Source organism: Pseudorasbora parva, chromosome 18, assembly GCF_024679245.1.
Source record: "Pseudorasbora parva isolate DD20220531a chromosome 18, ASM2467924v1, whole genome shotgun sequence".
Lineage (NCBI taxonomy): Eukaryota > Metazoa > Chordata > Actinopteri > Cypriniformes > Gobionidae > Pseudorasbora > Pseudorasbora parva.
In genome coordinates, this window is record NC_090189.1 from 25,262,818 (window position 1) to 25,282,869 (window position 20,052).

Here is a 20,052-nt window from a genome sequence, read left to right on the forward strand (position 1 = left end):
GAAAAGGCCCAAAACATGCCTAATACTGGTAACTAGCAATAAGGTCACCAGCTGAACGGGCTTAGCTTGTTAATCCAGCAGCAATGATCTATTTGGGCCAAAGATGCATTTATATAATGGAATCTGATTGTTAATGATCTTGTAAAATGTACTAGGAGAAATGTATGATTCATTTGTTTTCTGTGAATGTCTTCTGCATATTGAATCCAATCAATGTAAGCAAGACTTGATAATCTCCTTTCTTTCTCTCTCACTCTCTCTCTCTCTATCTCTCTCACTCTCTCTCATCACAGAGCCCATCATAGTGCCAGCCGGCTGGCGCTTCAGGGTGCTGGACTACGCAGGCAGCAGGTGACACGGATTTCAATAAAAGGGATTATGGATGTGAGGACTGCAGAGATGGAGAACACACACAGGTAACATACATTCGCACACATCTTTCCTGCGTTATGATCTATGCGCTATGCTATTTAACAACACCAGCACCTATTATCCCAGTGTATTATGTGTTTACATTATACATAGAACTGTGCTTGGGAAAAATATCCCTTAATGAACTGATGTGCTAACTTTAAGCTACTTAATAATAGTAGTTTACATTAGTTATATGTGCTTTTTGCAAGTCCGACAACTTTTGGAATTTCAGTACTGGCCCAATTATTGGTGCTGCCCCAACTGTCCTGACAGGTAATGCAAGCGTATCTCTCTATAATTGGAAAGAAAGGGGAACTAGCATTTGGCGATACATGCAAATGTACAAAGAACATTCTCAACTACTTAAATCATGGATGTTAGAAGATGTTGTAACGTTTAGAAATTCACAGTTTCGTAAAAACTCTTAACAAGATTGTGTGGTACGAGTGCACAAGATATGAAGATTATGAACATATTTTAATGAAGGCTCAATGGTATTGGCCACTTCAGTGGTCTGTCTGAGATGTCCAATCCCAAATAATTGTTTGCATTGTCCTTCACCCCATTGCTGCAATACTTGATTGTGTGTGTGTGTGTGTGTGTGTGTGTGTGTGTGTGTGTGTGTGTGTGTGTGTGTGTGTGTGTGTGTGTGTGTGTGTGTGTGTGTGTGTGTGTATGCGTGCGTGCGTGTGTGTGTAGGTGGACAGAAGGCCTTGGCGTGACCTGCCACAGCCTCTGAGGAAGCGAGCTGACATAATGAGGCCGGTAAACAAGCGGCCGTCACCCTGGTTGTGTGGCACACACACACACACACACAAACACACACACACACACACTGACACCGCTCCGCTATCTCACCACTCTTATCCATTGGGGTTCAGTTGTGTATCTCAGCAGGCAGAGGAGAAGAGAGAGACGCACACTTGGAAAGCTCTGCAGCCGTGAAATGTATGCCTCTGTGCAAAGAGAGCAGTATAGTGAGAGAAATACAGAATATCATCGCATGGATTCGTTTCCGAGATCACCTACGGTTCATGTAAAAATGTTCCTTTTAACTGGGTTTTCGTCTACTGCCTTTGGAAGTTATCTTTGAGCGAGAGTTTATGGGAGACATTGTAGGGAGATTGTGTCAGGGAGTTTGCCTGGTATCTGAATCTCTTAAGGACTCATGTTTTCCACAGGGAGAAGGTGTTGAAGAAAACAACAGCTTTGCCTGCGGTCACTTTCATAAGGCAACCATGTCAGGGACCAGCCACCTCCCTATAAATACATGCCTATACAGGCATAGACACGCATAAATGCAGTGAAATCTTAAAACAGCAGTGCTAGGGATTACCTAGCTAAAAGTAGCAAAGTCTGTAGTTAATAATTGTATTCCTGTAAGGGAGGGTTAAACACAGTTTATGTCAATCTTGAGTACCTATAGAGTATTGCATCCTTCATATCTCCGAAAAGTCTTTAGTATTTCAAATTTATAAAAGATTCACTGTACCGAGTCTTTCTGAATAAAACCAAGTGGCTGGAGGCATATCGTGTGGGCGGAGCTAAAAAGTAATGAGCGCTTGCAGCTATTGCTTTGAGAGCATCTGAAAGCGTACTTAGAAAACGTAAGAAAAAAAGTGGTCCTAAATAAACGATGGCAATCAATCAGATTCAGCCATACATTTATTATCCAGAATCAAATCCAGAGGCTGAAATTGAAGAGGAGAAGCAGCAACAACGAATATAGCAGGACGTCTCTATGTCGTAACGTTATGTACTGTAATATTTGCTTAGTGACTTGTGTAAATGACTAATTTCTACTTTCATTATATCGTCATAATTTTTTTATTTTCCCGTTTTTTTAAAGGTGTAGATTTGGAAAGTGCTCATCGCATGCTCCATTGATAAATTAACTATATGTGATCATGTTGTTTACTTCATGTGCACTTACGCGCCGATAGACAACCACAATACAAGACAGACATTTGAAGCAGTTTTACTCACCGCCTGCGGTTACAACGCATGACCATGAACCTTTACCGTTGGGACTGCTCCATCTTTAAGCATTAGACGATTAGCAAATCCAGAGCTGAACTGGGCCTTGTTTATAAAACAATCACCGCCGAAAACCGAACAGGGTTGTCTAAACACGCTTCTTTCGTTACATTGTTGATTTCGTGAAGTCCTGTAACCTGTGCAGCACATCGAAGGCAACGACTTCCATAAAGCTAACCAAAATGCATTGTTGGGCGTGGTGCTTTCGCTCTCTCGCTCTAATCGAAGTGTGCGCACACGCTCTTCCTGAAGAAGTGCCCGTACAAGGAAATTAAGCCCTTGTTGACCTTACATAGACTCATACTAAAAAAAAAAACATGCCGAAACTTGTGAGATACATTGCAAGTCCATGAGTATGCAAATGAGCCCTGCCTCCACAACTTTTACTCAAGTTACTGTAGTAAATGCTACAAAAAGGTATCTCTTTTTACAATGTTGGACACAATGGTAATTATGCCAATAATGTGTAGCTAATCTTACACAAACCATGTTCCCATTCGCGTCTCAGTCTGCCTTCTTAAAATCAGCATCCTTTGAAACGTTTTGAACATCAGTGGAGAAAGGCATAACATCATAACATACCTGATTCACCCGTTATATTGCTAAATGTAAAAATAATTCCATATCAACAGAAAATTATACCGGTATAGCTTCTCTTGAGACTCCCCTGCTAGTAATGATGATGTGCTAAAGCCTGCCCTCACGTTGAAGTGATTGTACAAGGTAGCTTGTGATGTCAGAAACACCAACGATTTCAAACCAAGTCTTTGGTTCACTGCAGTTTTAAGGTGAAAATATGCAGCAATGGTGCTGACTTTTGCTGAATTTGCACATGGTTTGTCTGAAAGCATATTCATAACAACACATAGAGAATTAAACAACATTAAAAACTTGATTTTCACCACAGGGGTCTTTAACTACATTTTACAGTAATAATCAAATGCATAATCCTTAAATAGCCAATTTCTGATTATATTTTATGGAATATGTCCTGTTCAAAGGCATTTCTGAAAGCATTTCTGTCCATGTTTTCTTTATCTTTTTTTCTTTTTTAAAGAGGGCCTATTGTGCTTTTTTACATTTTCAACTTTCTTTAGTGTGTAATGTTGCTGTTTGAGCATGAAAAAAGGAAAGCACAACGCCAACTCAAAGGAAGTTTTCTATATCAGTAAGAAATGTTTCTGAAGTTTCAAGTTTCAAACAACGACACCATTATCTGACCGGAGTTTCAGATCTCCCTGAAATGCCTAGATTGCATTCTTGAGTTTTCTTCTGGTAATGTACACGTCACAATATCCCTCATTTAAATAATTCCCAGCTAAGACAAACAAGGGCAAAGACTGGTTGCATAGGTGTGTGTTGAAACTCCTTGTTATGGTAAGGTGAGTTTCCACAACACACTGGTCCAGCCAACCAATCAGAGCATGTTGTGCTTTTCAGAAGGAGGGGCATCTTAGAGACAGCAACTAAACAGTTACTGACAGATTAGGAAAAGAGGTGCTGCAAATTTGTAATAATGTGTTGTTCTGAACATTAAACCATGAAAATATATTCTAGTAGACCCCAGAAAACAAAATTAAGGCATAATAGGTCCTTTTTAAAACATTTTGTAAATGTTACAGTTCGTCATTATTTCATTATAAGATTCTCCTTATACAGCTTCAATGTTAGCTAATTTCTGTTAGCAACTTGTTATTTACCTTGATTTTACAAAAGAGTAAGTAACCTGTATGTTAAAATATAAGGTTCATAACTTCCAAAGCTACAGTTTAAAAGTTTCTCAAAAACTGTAAAACACATTTCCCAGCCCTGCATGAATATCTACTTAATTTAATGTGGTGGACAGAGGCAGTATATTGTCATTTAAGACACAAATATTGCTACAAAAATAGTATCAATGTATTCATTCCTTATCTTTACATAACTGATATTTAACGCATCGTTAATGTGGATTAAAATGTGACACTACTAATAAAAAAATGTCTTATATTACATTTTATTTTAAGGTGTCCTTGTTATTATCTTTTTAAGTAATTAATATTAATTAAGTACATGTACTATAGGGGTAGGATTTCTTTGAGGGTTAGTTGCATGTAATTATGCATAATTTACTATTACAATGATAAATACATATAACGTGTAACAAGGACACTGTTAAATAAAGTGTTATCAAATATTTTTCTAGAAAAGAAATAATGAGATAAAAAAAATGAGATAGTCCATTATAATTTAAAGTAAGTATGTATACATTATGGTATATTAGTGTTATCCTGATATATAATGAGCATATTAGCCTAGAAATCTAGACGCACCCTAGCGGCAGCAAATCTAATCTGCCCGTGAGTGTCGTCTAGCAACTCTCAATACCCTTCTGAGCTGTAAACGCCAAACTCTTGCCGGGCCAATCACATCATGTATAGAGTCGGTGGGCGGGGCCATGACGACGGCCAAGTTGCGTTTGCGTGCTTCTAGTAAACACAGAAACTGGCGAATGGCGGCCTTTCGAATCAGCTTTGACCGTGACTCTGGAAGACTTGGAGTTAAGCTTTTCTCCGAGAAGAGAACAAAGAACACCACTGAAGTCATTCTTAAGAAGGGAAGATGTGTTCGTAGTTTAGCCGACCGGATACGGCGAATGTTTAATCTATCAACAAGCTCTGTTTCACCTTCGTTGCTCTGGTTGGTTGTAGCACTATCCTATCGCGTGCAGAGGGAGTTTGAAAGACAACCGTTTATCCCGCCCCTCGGATTGAGCCCTGCCAATGGTGAGTTTCCTGACCAAACATCTTGATGTGGGTCTGGCTTTTCAGGCTATGAGCATGTAATAAGCTAAGCAGCAATGAGATAAAAGTTGTTTCTTCGTGCTTTGAAACATGCGGTAACATGCTTATGTAATAAAATCTGAGCAGAGTGGTCACAGGAGACTTATTTGAGATGCATGTAAATTACAGGTAAGAGCAAGGTCTACTGACCACTTCTGATAGGATCACCTAAGAATGTTAATAGCAGGTGTAAACTGACTCATTGTGATGAATGGGAATGCTAACAAATACCTTTATCCAGGTATAGTACAGCTCCTTATCCATCAGTCGTCACAAGCCTAAAATGTATCTCACACATGGACATATAAAGGGTGATCTGGGGTGAATGCTAGTGGACTTTTGAGAGTTAGAACAGGGGGGGATTATGTGAAAACACTATTCCAAAACTTTTTGTTTTAAGCTTTAGGAATCGGTCATGGGAATTGGCTCAGACACCCTAGCAAATCAGCTGTCTTAAAGACATTTATAATGTCTCCAGTTACACCATTTCACATGTTTTCACCTCGACTTCACCAGTAACGGAGTATAATGGAACTGGTGGAGATGGGATCAGGTTTTCCACATTGGGCTTTTACCCAGAAAAGCAACAGCGGAAGGGAAAATAGAGAAATGGAGAGAGAGAAAGAGAGGGAGAGAGGCAGAATGGCGGCTCGGCCGGGCATAATTGGCAGTCTTTGTAGAGTGGGGCCCTTGATTTAATAGGCACGGCTGGTGACTGAGGCAGTGGAGTGCGAACGGTGCGGAAATGTGCTGGAGCCTGGAGCCCTCCGGCCCAACAATACCAACCCACCCCCTCTCGTTCCCTGTCTCTGAGGACGACTAACTCAGAGCTTGCCTGCCCGCACGCACACACACACACACACACACGTTCACCTCAGAGCATAAGAATCTACAAACTAGATTAAACACATGATTATTCAGTATATTCTAGTACGAACAAACATTACTCATACACTGCAGTAACTGCTCATTACATCAGTATGTTGCATACAGGTGATGCTGTATAATTCTACATCATAGATAGATAGATAGATAGATAGATAGATAGATAGATAGATAGATAGATAGATAGATAGATAGATAGATAGATAGAGAGATAGAGAGATAGGGAGATAGATAGATAGATAGATAGATAGATAGATAGATAGATAGATAGATAGATAGATAGATAGATAGATAGATAGATAGATAGATAGATAGATAGATAGATAGATAGATCGCTCCAGTGCATTGCAGACATGTTGTGTGACCAATCTCAGCTAACATGCTCTAGTTTCAGGGACGGCTCACAGTGTCAAATTTCAAGCGACGCCCAGCCTTGAAAATCAGAACCGACGCTCAGATTCTTTGACCAGATCTATACATGGATGTTTAGCTGTGAACGTCAATGTGTGTGTGTGTGTGTGTGTGTGTGTGTGTGTGTGTGTGTGTGTGTGTGTGTGTATCACATCATCAACGTTCCTCATCCAGGGCTCTCTTTGAGAGGGTGGGTCTGGGCGGCAGGTCTGTGATTAGTTCAGGCCAGGGGAGCGCTGGTATTGATTGGCAGGCTGGAGACACTGGGCTGCCTTCCACGCCGCTCTAATGAGAAGCCCTGACCTCCTCCAGTCAGCAAGGTCGCCAAACCCTACTGTAATTGCACTCTCTCTAATGGCGTCAGTCACGCATCCGCTCCAGCCTCGGTAATGACAATTACCATAATGCTGCTCCGCTCGCTAGGAGCCTCTCCATCAGGGCGCTAGCTTCGGAGGGGAAGCGAGATCTGGAACATTGACGCGCAGGACGAGGACACTTAGGTCTCTTTATGTGTTTCAAATAGCCTGTGCATGTGAGCATTTGTGCGTCAGAAAGATAAAGAGAGGAGGGTGTTGTAACCTCAAACACAAAATGGCCGCAGACCAATATGTCAATGAAGTGTGATTTTTACAGATCAATCAGCATTTGAATCGATGGCTAGTGACTTATCACACCTTGAGAATAAAATGTTAAAATACACACATATGTCCTCTTTGCAAAGATTGATGGGATGCGGTTGTCTCCACAAGTAGACTGTAAGGTTACTCATTGTTATTACCTGCACCAGCAAGGGAAACCAGTTTTACCAGCCAGGTTTGACTAGAAATCAGCCAACTAGACCAGTACCTGCCACCCTACAAATCCATGTCTGACCTGGTGTATTCAGTTGTGAATTCGAAAAACTTGCAAAACTATCCAAGATATATTTATAGGTTCTCCATCCGTACATTTTATTTACCTTCATTGCAATCAATGATTCACTGTCTGACTCCCCGTGTAACATAAACACACTCCCTAACCATTGATCCATGTGGCCCACAACAACATAGCTATGAAATATAAGCCAACGGTGAAAGCAGACTCTCAGGTTTGTGGTGGAGCAGAACTTTGGCCTGGACGCAGATGTGTGGAAAGGTGAAGAAAGGAGAGTAGAAACAGATGAGAGATAAGATCTTGCGAATATATCGGTTCTAAGCACCCTTAACAGTACTTACACAATCTCTCCCTCTTTCACACACACATACACATTATCACAAGGGAGGTAAGTTAGAGTTTGTGTTGTGATGCAAGAAGATTCAGGCAGCAGTCAATGCTTTCAGAGCTTTTACGGTGTGTTTGGCGAGAGAGAGAGAGAGAGAGAGAGAGAGAGAAAGAGAGAGAAAGAGAGAAAGAGAAAGAGAGAGACGGCAGAGAGGAGCAAACGAAGCTCCGGACGTCACAGATTTACTGCCGCGTCTCTAATTTGAGGCTGCCGACGTATTTAAGTGAGATGCTCATAAAGGAAAAACTAGTTTGTAAGAAAGAGGGCTGGACGCTAGCTAAATCAGCACGGGCACAAAGAGGCAGGCGTCTGAGAGCTATTGACCCCACATCGATCCGCAGCCTGTGCGCTGCTATTGACCAAACAGGGGAGAGACCAGGGGAGCCAGAACATACCGCACCCAACCAGAATGAAATAGAAAACAACCTCATACGTGCAAACGCTGGAGCACAGAGTCATGCTAACCTTGTATATGTGTGCAATAGAAGCTTTTCCTTTGTACGGAATGGGTTGCGTCCTTAGTCTTATTGGTTGGCGCTCAGAACCCGGTTTCTCTCTCGCTTTCTCTTTTGGCTGAATGAGAACACTTCCTTCCTGCTATCCTCCACTGATGCAGGTGACAGGAGCCCAGAGACCTGGCAGGACACGTACATACACACACGCAGGCCAGATGGTCCCAGACCCCGGTGACTGTCAAGGTGGGCCACGACCCAAAGCGAACAACCTCCCCGTTCCCATCTCCCCTGCTTCTAGGTCTCTCTTCTCTTCTTATCTCCTGTTTTCCTCTCTTTTCCACGCTATACCATATAGTCACAGGTGAGTCACGCGGTTGCCAAACTCTGTGTAAATGTCAATGGGGATTCATGGGGCGTCCTGATATAGAAAACCCCCGATGTTCTCTCTGTCCTCGGCGCTGCTTGATTCAAATCATTCTGGAAAGAAATCAAGTTGATTTTGTGCTTCCACCTCGCTTGAACACGCTGCTGTGTCGGTCACGTGGCTCTCGGAAATCAGCGGAAGGGTTCGTTTGTCGCCTGTGACAACAGGTGTAGAGTCGCAATCCCTGGGGGAACGGGAAGGATGTTAGATTGGTAATTGGTGAGCGGGGCGTTACGTGGAACTGCGGCAGCCGTCTGTAGATGCCTGAGAGGCAGAGAGAGAACGGACAGGGGAACGAGGCAACCAGAGAGGTGAGGGCTGCAAACGGAAAGACGGAAAACAGAGGGAGGGGTGCGGATAGTAAGAGCAAGAGGGGTGGGGGTCATTAAACTGGAAACCAGGAACCACACGGGAGGTAGAATTTTAAATGATTCCCCCACAGCAATACCAGCCTAGCGGTAGGGCCATCTTGCTCACCCTCTCTCTCTCTCTCGCTCTCTCTCCCATCTCTCGTTCTCTCGGAGATGCAATTAATTTGGATGGAGGCTGCCAAGAGCAGAGAGATAGAGCGTTGAGGGGTGCGCCCTCTCGCACTCTGCCTGCCTGCGGTCTCACTCTTGCAGAAGAGCACTTTTTTCCCTTCCATTACGGCTACCCGCCGTCCGTCTGCTTGTGCACGGCCTCCAATCCGACAACGCCATCCCAGCATCCCAACAGCTGCCGAGCTGCACCCGACAACCTAGCACTTATTTCGGAAAACAGGAAACGCATGTTCGAGACAGGCTGCTGTTGTTTGTTTGTTTGTTTTTAATTGCGTTGCTCACACTTTGCCGTCCTAAGAGACCTCCTAGCTTCCCATTCAGTATGAGTCATAGGTGCTTCTCGCTCCAAAGGCCGTGATGGTAAGAACTGAAGGCAAGGAAGGGTGAGAAAGAAAGAGAGAAAGAGTGAGCGAGGAGGAGGAAGAGAGAGAAGTGTCATGGTACACAAAGCACGTAGCATGTAAAAAGCAGGAGGGACTAGCGCTCAGGGCCAGAGCGTGCGTCGATACGAGGGAAATTGATCGTAATCAACAGCGCCTGCAGAGCGAGCGGCTGCCCGTCGAAACTCTTCCCCCTCTCCTCTCCTCTCCTCTGCTCTCCTCTATTTCTCCACCCTGCCTGCACCTACCTCCCCGCTCATCCCCTGCAAGTCCCTCCTGGAGCTTTCAAAGTCTATGTAAACAACACAGAACACATGAGTATGTTTTGTTATGTTAGTTGGATAATCCGCATAGCTATAAATGCCATAAAGGTTGCTTGTCATTAAAAACATATTATTAGAATGAATTTAAAATGTAATGAAAAACATACATTTTTGAGTGTTAGCACATTTCTGAAAAATAAATGTTATTTGTTGAAGACAAATTTTTAATTGAATTATCATTCATTTAATTAAGGATTACCTCCGTTCAAATTAATATTTGCCTATGCATGTTTGCTTATATGCATTTTAGAAAAACTAAACTATAATGGTCACTCCAAAGCAAGGCAAACGTTAAACAAGTGACATCATTTCCTGTCATGCCTTTGGTTTGTGCAGTCGGTGGAGAGCAGCTGAGACATCATGGCTCACACTGTGGCCGTGAATTTTGAAACCGTTCTGTGCATCAAAAACATAAGTTGCTAACAAATTGCAACATAACGACTTTAACAGTTGCCCGCTTAATTACATTTCATTTATCAAGCATAGAAACTCACATTCTTGTTGTGTGCAGTGGTGTTAACCAGTTATTTTTCAAGAATGCATTAACATAAATAAATGACTAAATTATATACATGTAAAAATAACATTCAAAACAAGTTTTGGCCACCTTCGGAGAACAATTCCTGTGCTCAAAAGCTGATGAAAGGCTGGCAATATATGAAGGAAGGAAGGCAACAAGGCATGTCTGAATCCTATGATCGTGTCACATCCTGTAGATACCTTCATTTGATCATATTTGAAGGCAGAATAGATGTGTCCATCGCTGCCTATAATATCTCATAATCGTGTGCGTTCGATTTTGTGATAGAGCTTTCTTTATTTTGCTATATTGCCTCTTTTCGTAAGGTACATTAATGAGTAAACTTTTCCTGCAAGGCATTGCCTAATGATGATTTAACAAGTGTTGTAGTACTCGAGACAAGTCTTGGTCTAAAAAACGGTCTTAAGACCATTTTTGGACGGTCTCGGTCAAGACCACGACTGCTGGGATATCACTAAATTGCCAGTGCATTACCTGATTTATTTATTAACATCATTAATGTGACTGGATGTAAAACGTACTGCTTCAGATGCAATCAAAAACTTATTTCTAATTTGATTTATTTATTATGCCGATTCAGAAATTAATTAGGGATTATGTCAAAAATGTCAGCATAAATGAATGCAAGTGCTCTCAAAATTAAGAATATTGTTGCAAAAAGCTCTTGTATAAGATCTGGATTTATAAATTTGAGCATGACTGCAAAAAATGTGTTTAACATTATCCTTATCATTATTTATGCATTCGTAATTTACCAATTCAGATGCATCTTCTGAGTCATCTCTGGATCGCAAAGATGAATTTTGTTGTTAATAATTAAATTGAATTTGGTAACAGCTCTATATAGTGTAATTATAATTATTATAAGTCATTTATTATAAGTTATAAGTAATTTCCTAAGTGGTAATGTGGATCTTGACTTGGTCTCGTCCTGCCTTGGTCTTGGTCTCAATCCCTCAAAGTCTTGGTCATGCCTTGGTATGCCGAGCATTAAAGTTGCTTCCAAGGAATTCGCTCGCATGACATGACCAAAGTATGAGAGCCTCTGCTGAGTAATTTTGCCCTCCAATGATACCTTTGTTTTAACACGCTCTAAGATTGTCTTGTTTGTAACCTTTGATGTCCATGGCATTTGCAGCATAAGCCTCCAGCACAGTTCGAAGGCGTCAATTTTCCTTCTATTCCCCTTCTCAAGTATCCGGCTTTTACTTCGTACATGAGGATTGGAAATTATTGGGGTGATTATTCCGGTCTTTGTTGTAATGGTAATGTCTTTCCTTTCCCAGATGTTCGCCATTCCTTGCATCACGTTTCGTCCCAGTGCAATTCTTCCGCTGATGTCTGGACTCGAGTCACCTCTGCGGACAATTTTGGATCCAAGGAAGAGGAAATCTTGCACTGACTCAATTTCTTCGTTGCCGATTGTAATATGGACTGTGCCGTTGCCTGCTGTTGTCATTAGCTTTGTTTACTTGATCTTAAAGTATAGCCCCATGCTCTCACTTCATCCTTGACTTTTTGGATAAGATTTTCCAGGTCCTGGAATTGCCTGAAAGGGCAACGAAAAAACTCCCTAAGCTTTCAGATGCAGCCGATGTCACACTAGATATTGACAGTCGTGACTCCTGCCCACTGAGTTGGCCTACAAATTAACGTCATAACCGAACACCTCCCTAGGATAAATATTGATTTTAAGTGTGACTTTAACAGAGGATTTTAAACTCACTTCAAATATTTTTAAGTTCTAATCTTATTGATTGGAGCATAAAAACATTCCACTCCTTCAAATGTATCCCAGCTGACAACTATCTCGGCTATATGTAGAGTTACTGACGCACAGACAGAGAGAGAGAGAGAGAGAGAGAGAGAGAGAGAGAGAGAGAGAGAGAGAGAGAGAGAGAGAGAGAGAGCGGCTGCGGTATTAGAAAAGGTGAAGGTCCAAGGCTTTTACGCTTCCGCTTGCTCACTCTCTCGCTCCCTCTTCCTCTTCCTCCACACACCATGGTATAATTTCTCATTTGAAGACGCTGGCATACCTGGCTGTGTGGCTGTGCTGTTAAAAGCACCGGCCCAATTATAGCATAACACCTAGCCTTACGGTTTCCATGGCTGCGCGATGTATCTGTCCCGCGGGACGCGGCGTGGAGGAACGAGCGTCTTATCAACCATCACCCTGGTAATAACACTCCCCCGAGCCTCCGCGCCTCAGCCAGGCCTTAACGAGAAGCCAGGGTGAAATCTCTCCTCCGCTTCAGCTCCAGCCATTGATTTGAGCTTAATCTGTTTCTGCGGGTGTGCTTGCGTGCGCTTGTGTGTACTTGTGTGTGGTTGTGTGAGTGTGTCGGGGGGTTGATGGTGGGAGAGTGTGAGCGCGTGAGAGGTACCATTTATTTAACTGAGATTCTCAAGTTGCATTTATCCGAGATTCTGTTAATGCAAGCTCTATGCTTGAGAAATGAAAAAAAAAACAGAGTTGGAAAGTGACAGGGAAAGAGAGAGAGGTCTCACTTTTTCCTTATTTATCTGCTATTGCAATTAAAAACAAACTGGCATCTATGTTCTGTACGAGTGCTTCTACAAAGTTAATTAGTGTGTAATGGATATATTTTAATTTGCAACTAACACTGATATGCAGAAACATCTTGTCTGCTTTTTTGGGATATGTCAACAGTTATACTACAACAATTAAAAAGGATGCAGCATAAATGTTATACAATCGTACAAATGTATATTTACTCTTAAAATATCCATGCATTTTTAGCATGATTGGCTATTATGTAAAAAGATAATGAAAATGAAATTAGCTCAATTGGCCATCGTATCATTAATATGAGGTAAACTAATTAGAAAAGGTCTGATTATAAATAGATAAATGATTTCACATATTTTAATGTTAATGAATAATAGTGGATGAATTGTCATGCAATGTTATTCACTGCAATGTTCTTCGTTTTCAAATCATGCTAGTATTCCTTACAGAGCAGTTGGGTAGAAATGTGTCAATCATATTTTATTGAAAATTCATACTCTACAGTGTCATGTGCCCTTATAGTATGTACATATATATATATATATATATATATATATATATATATATATATATATATATATATATATATATATATATATATATATATATACCATATGCACCCTAGGCAATACACAACTCATGCATGTACCGTAATAAAACAGTGCCTACCTGTCATTGTTTACGAGACAGGTACCTGTCTGAGGGGACATCTGTCAGCTCACCTAAGATGTGAACATATTCTGGTTCTGTGTTTCAAGGAGAAACTCTCCAATTTATAAAACAGCTGGCAGATATTGTGTGTTATGGTTAGGAGGGAGGTGTATTGTTATGTACAATGGTTAAGGTGGAGATATCCACAGCGTTGGTGACGTGTCTTCCTCCACTGCAGCAGCTCATCGGGTTTGCTCATTCACGCCTCACCCTCAGCCACAGGCCCTCAGGCGTTCTGCCTCCCACAGCGCTGGAGCCTCTCTTCCTCTCACTCTTCCACACCCTGAGGAGAAAAACCGGGGTAAGGTCGCTGCTGAGATCTGCACCCTAATTCGGTTACAGATGGCGAGTAAATGTTCAATCTAATAATCACAGTGGTCTGTGTCACTTTTGTGTTGGCTTCCACTTTTTGGATAATTTTTGGGTCAATAAGGGAGTTTTTCCTAAAATCTAATTGGCATCTGCCATTTTTAGAAAAGTGCTCTTCTGAATGCAAAAAGGGATTTTCTCTTTCAGCATTTGTCCTATTTTCTAATACAAATATCTTTATTTGATAAGCAAAATTATATTCTGTTATGGTTTTCCGGGGGGGGGGGGGGTTAGTTTAGTGAGTTTAATCTTAAAGGGATCATGAATTGAGAAATCAAATTTCCATTGAGCTTTTGACATATAAGAGACACACTCCAGCCCTACCCACTGATTTGTGCATGACACATATAGGTAACATACGGGACACTAACACTGGCTCGAGAAACTAAGTGATAAACATGCCTCTGAAGAAGGCAAAATGTTGTGCAGTGCCAGGTTGTAGAAAAACACAATAGCTGCATAACCTTCTGACGCTGTATTTGCAAAGAGAAATTATGCAGTGCCTTCTAAAATGGATCCGACAGGAACTGCGCAACACACTTATGTGAGTAAAAACGTTTTTAATGTCACTATTGCTTTGTTGGGGATTGTTTGATATGTATATATTATATACGTGATTTCTGACAGGTAATGATTCATGTACAGTCAGATGTTCTTTGTTTATTGCCGTTTATGTGTCATTAAATCAAGCCAGTGACTAATCATTCAACATCACAATGTTTCTCTCAGTAGGATGAAATAATCTGTTATTTAAACTGTGATTAAAATATACATAGAAAGTTATCCAAGAACGCTCCCTGTACAATCGCTAGCGCTGTCAATCACTTTCGGCAAAACTCCCAGTATAGTCAACGAATCTTTTATTTACATTGTGTTCGCACTGTTAGTTTTAATGAAAGCATCCATTGACAAATGACAAAATCTCTGCATTCTTGTGCTCAGCATGTCTGTGATCGGCTAATGCTCATCACTGCTACCTGTCTTGATCTTAATATAATGCCATACATCTAAATATAATGCTATAATCAACACTATAACATTGAGAACTGAAATAGGAAAAATGTGCTAAAAGTTTTCAAGAAAATTCCACATGTAATACTTAGCTATTTCATATGCAGGATACTAGCCAATCACAGCAGTGGGCGTTTACACTGAAGTCTCATAGCAGACACACCCCTTGTAACAGAGCTTTCAATCAGAGGGCTAAGAAGGGTACAAAAAAAAATTAAAAATTAAGTTACCAGGTTGCCTTCAAATTTGCCTTCAAATACAAAATTAAAATATATATATTAATAACAAATTCCAACAATACATTTAATTAATATATGAACTGCATTGTAATGTATTATAGAAGAAATTAACATATTTTGGTTTGGTTCAGTTAAGTTAATATACTTTCTTTTATCCCAGATTATAATATGCAGAGATAAGTAAACCATTTATATGTTTATTTCATTTTTTGGTGCTGCTGGTGATGCAGCAACTTTCACATTTGAGATAATATCTTAGATATATAGCACCTTCAGAAGTGTTAGAAAGCGTTGTGTACATGAAATTATCCAATTTACACTGGTGATCTTGGAATCAATTACCGATTATGCATTAGGCTTTGATATTCTGCCCGTTCTTGTTTGCCTGTATGTAGCGCTTAACGTCTCCAGCAAAGCAGTCCAGCAGGGTTATTGGGCTCTGCTGGCTGTCGCTGTTGTCTTGGCTCAGGCCGTCGTGAGGAAGCAAGCGTTGGGCTGGGGGAAGGGCACACGCGTGTTGGCCGTGAGGGTGAGCAGATCAGCGCAGTTGCATGTCTGTGTGGCGGTGATAAGATTCTAGGATTCTCCCACTGTGACAGGTCTGCTCGGCACCCTGACCTTCCACTCCACAGCAGCGTGATTAACCCTACCTCAATATCCACCAAAATGTCCAGTACTAGTTTACCCACCACAACCTCACTGACATATCATGAATGCCCACAATATGCTCGAAGAACCTTCCTAGAAGCCTCCAACCTTGCTGAAGCATCTACCGCTTCATGAGCAACCACATGCTCACCTTCAGCTCTATACTTCTACATGCACTGTAACACCACTGCAACATCCAATGATAACCTACTTTACCACCAATCGCAACCCAACTATCCAAACTATGAAACAAACAAATGGATGAAATTGCATGTTTCATACGGCGATTGTAGAACAGGAAGTACTGCCTATCATTAACAAGAGCAAATCACTTGCTAGAAGTGCAAAAACTAACCTCATTGGTTCTTGCTGAAGCTCAAACGTTTTACGTAACACATGAGAATGAATCTCATTGGTTATTGCTGAAGCTCAAAGGTGCTGTGTAACATGAGAATGAATCTCTTTGGTTCTTGCGGAAGCTCAAATGTTTTACGTAACACATGAGAATGAACCTCATTAGTTCTTGCGGAAGCTCAAACGTTTTATGTAACGTGAGAATGAACCTCATTGGTTCTTGCGGAAGCTCAAACCAGGCTTGTGCACAATTCAGAATTGAATTGAGAATGACTCCTAAAATTCAATTCAATTCTTGCTTTTGAATTTAATTTGAGTTGTTGTCAAAAACAGGATCTAGAATTACAATCTGAATTTGAATTAAAGCCAGCTAAATTGAAATTCAAGAAAAATTCAAAGAAATTCATATACATGTCCATCTTGCCATAGCAGCTCTGCGCCTGTTGAGAGAATCTTTGGTGTTGCAGGAAAGATCTTCAGAGCAGAACACTGCAGACTCAATGAGAAAACATTTGAGGAGCGATTGAGAATTAGATGCATATTAGTTGTTGTATGCACTAACAACTTAATTTTATTACTTTGAAATTAAAATAACATTGGAACAAAACTATCTAAAAAACATTGAGGGGTTAATTTATTTAAATGTATCATTATCTGTATTTTAGAACAAAATTATGCAGGGTTGAGGAGTGACACTATAAAAAATGAATCATGGGTCTTGTAATTTCCACAAAAAAAAAAATGAAGGTGATAATTAAAAATAGTGTGTGTTTTTTTCTTTTAAAAATTGTGGTTCGGTGTTGTACAGAAATAAAACCAAGAGATACACTTTCCTATTTTTTAAGGAAATGTTAGCAATTTTGAGGCTTAGAATTAGCTCAATTATGCAGTTTTATTTAGAGACACCATTGTTAGTTCCCAGCATGCTTTGCATATGGAGATTAATATTGAAATGAATTGTTGTTTAATGTGTTTTTGAGTGAAGGGAAACATCTGTTAATGTATAATGTTCATTTATGTTTGACATTTGAAAGTATTTCTGTTATGTTAAAGTTTTGACCGTGACCATTATGCAGAAGAGTAGAGCTTATGGTTAGGTTGTGATGTGAATAACTTATTATTATTATGAATGCAGTCCATTTACCAAGAATGTTGCTTTGTTTAATGAGCAATAACTTTGCTAATGCTAGTGCAATACCAAGTTTGTTTCTACTTCAATGTTAACCCTAATGTTGTCTTTACTTAATATTACTAGATTAGTCCAAAAACTCAAAAATATAAGTTAGTATAACTTATTAACCTACAAAATACATAAACTTAAGATTTCAAGTTGAATGAACTCAAAATCATAATTAATTCAAATAGCTCGCTCTGGTCTTGCTTTGATGTGATTGGCCATTCAAGGAGTTCTGTCTGGCAACAAGAACTGATTCACTGATTGAGGACATTTACAAAAGGCGGTCCTTTTCTGTTGCTGTTTCAAATTAAGATGTAGACTTTTTAATTGTGTGCAATCTTAAAATCGGTAAGTAAAAATTTGTAAGTTACTAAACATAATAATAATATGTGAACGAACTTATAACTAACCAGACTGACTTTATTTCTGTTTTAATGACAATAGTAACTAGTTTAACTAGTTTCGTTGGAAGTCACCATGATGGAGATAAGTGTTTGCTATAGTCGGGCTCTTGACCCTTGACTGTATAATATTATAATATAATGTTTCTCTGGCTGTTTTGTGAAACACATTTGAGTAGGAACACAAAAAGTCAAGAGAAAATATCATCAAGTGATGTTGTTTAATCATTGACGATGATAACATCATTTTGTATTGGCAGAATCGCTGATCTCATGCAGAGTCTAATGCTTTGGTTGTCAAAGCAGTTATTAATAGTTTTGAAATATAAATAAAAATATCCATGAAATTCTTTACTCTTGTGGTAATTGAATAATTTATGATTTTATTTTTTGTGCACAAAATGTTTCAATCTACGGCATTAGTTAGACATGCACATACATCAAGAATCCGTGTATGAATCTCTATAATGGTGACAATAAAAAAAATGTTTTTTTTAATTCGATGAACAGATCAACTCTGAACATAAAACAAGCTACAAAAACATCAGAACAAAAGAGCAAAAGTAAAAGCAAATAGTAGGAATCAAAGAAAAGGTGTCACAATTCAGATGTATAATTTATTCATGCTGCAATGCATGCTGAAGTTTTGATTGGTTGTACCCAGCATGGTGTACTGAACTTCTGGTGTACCCAGTTTGGTGAACTTAAATATACAAGTTTTGGGAGACTCCATTACTCAATTGAATTGAGGGAACGCCTTTACTCAAATCAATTGCGTTCAATCAACTTATTAAGGTTTTCAGTGTTGTGCCAGCATCAAACATACTATTAATTGAATAACAACTGAAAGTCAAATATAAACAGGTCATTTCCATTTACTCTTATATACATATATATATATATATATATATATATATATATATATATATATATATATATATATATATATATATATATATATATATATATATATATAAGAGTATATATATATATATATATATATATATATATATATATATATATATATATATATATATATATATATATATATAAGAGTATATATATATATATATATATATATAAGAGTATATATATATATATATATATATATATATATCATAAAAACTGCTTAAATATTATGTAATATTGTTACCATCATTTTTTTAAAGTATATCCTGTGTAATATTTTTACCGTATAGATGCGTGCAATGAAATTGTTTTATTAAATTACAAAATTAATGTAATTGTTGTATTACTGAGATAAATGTGTAATTCAGTTAATAATCATATTAAAAGGAAATTGCATTGATAAAGTAATCCAAACCACATTTATTATGGGTAACTTATAACATTAAGCAATTAAATTTGCAAAGTAACCTTCCTAACACTGAATGTATGTGAGACTCAGCACATTCGTTCTGCTGTGTGACTGTGGAATTTCTTTGAACTGTCATGAATTTAATTCTACTTCCTGTCATTCAAATTCAACTTCCTGTGGGGCGGAGTCAATTCAATTCACATTCCAATTCATGAGTTGAATGGAGGCCAATTCTGAAATTCTGAATTTTGTACAAGCCTGGCTCAAACATATTGCGTAACACATTCAATCAGTTCATCATAAAGTGATCGTGTCTATTCAGAAAATTTGGACTAAACCGCTTTATTCATATGGATTTGTTTTCTGTTCTCCTTATTCACTTTTTGTGGTAGTTGTGTAGGCTTAAAATGGAGGGACAGAAATCTCTCAGATTTAATTAAAATATCCTCATTTGTGTTTCGAAGATGAACAAAAGTCTTGGGGGTTTGGGATGGCATAAAAGTGAAAAAATGACAGAATTTTTATTTTTGGGTGAACTAACCCTTTAATTTGTAAAAGCATTGTCTATATTTTGTTCTAGAGCACATGTACATTTTAGCTGGATCAACCTGAAAAAATGTTTTTGTTTTTGTTTTGTTTTTTGCATTATTTGAGCTAGAGGCAACATTTATGCAGATGAAGCTATAGAAAAATAGAAAAGAACATGCCCCCCCAAGTTAACTGACTTGCCCCAAAGACTTTAGATATGCAAAGACAGTGCTCTCATATTACTAATGAATGGGGAAAAGTGCAATAAAGC

The 20,052-nt window shown here is 39.2% G+C and overlaps 1 long non-coding RNA gene across 1 annotated transcript; it reads left to right on the plus strand.

Moving 5' to 3' along the window:
• Nucleotides 1-297: 297 nt before the first annotated feature.
• Nucleotides 298-13,196, plus strand: LOC137046567 (uncharacterized). Its single transcript, XR_010899003.1, has 3 exons — nucleotides 298-416; nucleotides 1,114-1,179; nucleotides 11,782-13,196. It is a non-coding gene; the product is annotated as an uncharacterized lncRNA (long non-coding RNA).
• The last annotated feature ends 6,856 nt before the right edge of the window (nucleotides 13,197-20,052 follow it).